Source organism: Coenobita brevimanus, chromosome 22 (assembly GCF_032717465.1).
Source record: "Coenobita brevimanus isolate Jiangsu-jjx chromosome 22, ASM3271746v2, whole genome shotgun sequence".
Taxonomy (NCBI): domain Eukaryota; kingdom Metazoa; phylum Arthropoda; class Malacostraca; order Decapoda; family Coenobitidae; genus Coenobita; species Coenobita brevimanus.
In genome coordinates, this window is record NC_136975.1 from 11,902,843 (window position 1) to 11,905,164 (window position 2,322).

Sequence of the window (2,322 nt, forward strand, 5' to 3'; positions counted from 1 at the left end):
AAATTGGATTAATTATCTCCAAACACTTAATCACAAAATAAACACCAGCAAATTCTATAAAACACTAAACAGCATCACACTCTCCAACAGTAGCACTACACAATCACGAACTGCCATCACAACAACAGACACCATACCCTCAAACAAGCAACAAGCAAACACTCTCATCAATCACTTTTCACGCGTCAGTCATCTAAACCTCCATCGTGATGACCGACGTGTCATCCGACACAAGAGACAGCTGTCTACAGACCCAGACTTCTCACCCTTCACTTACAACCAGACCAAACACATCATTAGCAATTTTAATCACTCATCTGCCTGTGGCCCAGACAACATAACCAACATTCACCTTAAACATCTTTGACAGCAGGGCATACAAGCACACACAAACACATCAAACTGCAGCACCTCACATAACATAATACCCAGCATCTGGATGCATTGTACTGTCATCACTATCCCTGAACCCAGTGAAGACTCCACGTTACCTCTCTCACAGTGCCTCATCACACTCCTCTGTACCCCCTCCAAAGGTACTGAACGACTGGTATTACAACTAGTAACACCTCACATCCCCCCCAGTCCCATCACAACATGGTTTTAGGTCGCTACACTCCACAAACACTCTTTTTACAGACCATACACAAAGAGTTTTTGATGGCTTCAAGTCAGTATGGCTACCAACAGAACAATCCAAGTCACACTAGACATTAGCAAAGCTTCTGACACCATCCCCCTCTACAACCTCACAAACAAAATATTCAACACAAACATGCACAATAACACAAAAAGTTGGCTGGAAAACTATTTAGCAGGCAGATGTGCACATGTAACATTTGCCTGTCAGTCATCGAACATCAGAAGCTTCACAAACAGCGTCCTTCAAGGATCTGTTTTGTCCCCTACACTTTTTACTCTATAAATGCACGACATAGCTACTCCCCACACACCACAAATATACACAGCTTCCTATGCAGACAATAAAACACTTACATGTACACACCAAAACGCAAACACAGCCGCACACATCCCCCAACCTTACCTCAACACACAACACAAATGGTTCACCAAAAACAGTCTCAATGTAGCCACAGCCAAATTTTCAGTGACCCTTCTCTCAAACTGGACAGTAAAGCATAGTCCAAATCCACAACATACCATAAACAACACTCCCCTACCACACACACACACACACACACAATCCATGGTGTAACATGCAATACAGCAATGTCATATAAGCACCACATCTCAACACCAAGACTCAATGCTCTAAGGTCATTTGCCCATACAACATTTGGACACAACAAAGAAACCGCCACCACAGTATACAAACAATTTAAATGTTCATTGATGAACTATGCAAGCCCTGCTTGGGTCTCTAAACTCACTGAAACACACTATAACACCCTACAGACCATACAGAACAAGGCCCTAAAAGTAATCACAGGCTGTACAGCTACTGCACCTACAGATCACGTACACCAACAAACCGAAGTTCTCAAAGTCAAGGATCATCTAGACATGAGAGGCACACAGATTCTTGCCACTGCCTCCGCTAACCCACACCATCCAATACACTACATGGCAGTACATCCACACACACCAAGGAACATCAAAACAACATCCAGCACACGATATCATACACAAATACTGTCATCTTTCCCCCCTCGCCCACCTCAAACCAGCTTCCAGAAGCATATCCATGCCCTAATCACGCGCTGCTCCATTCAGTCACTCAAAGACAACACACAGCTGCATGCAATGCCTGCTGATATCCACTCTTCTGAATCCTACCTCCCTCGTGAGGACAGGGTCCACCTGGCCAGGCCGAGCTGTAGGCATCATCAAGCCCTCTTGAGTTATCAGAAGAAGCTGGATGACTCCGTCACTGATGCCTCTCCACGATATAACAGATCACCCCATACTATTAAGTACATTATGGAAGACTGCATTGGACAAATCACTTGTGCCAACAACACAACATACACTCCTTGAGAACTCTGTGGGAAAGCCTTGTCTCAGCCATAGCCTTCCTTGGGGACTCGGGGCTGTTCAGCCAGACTGCCTGGGAAACAACAACTACTACTACTACAAGAGGTCATACACCAAGGATAACACAACTGGGGACCCCAAAGGTAGTGAGGGAGTATACGCAGGCAACCACTGTGGGACCCAGACAAGGGTGGCTCCAGGACAATAGGAGCCACATGGTCCCCCAGTGCCCACTTGACCCTAGCCAATAAGTGGCTAGCCGACTGACCTGGTCGGGCCCAACCAGGCCACCCACCTAGTTGGAATAGGGGACCAAAGAGATTTGTT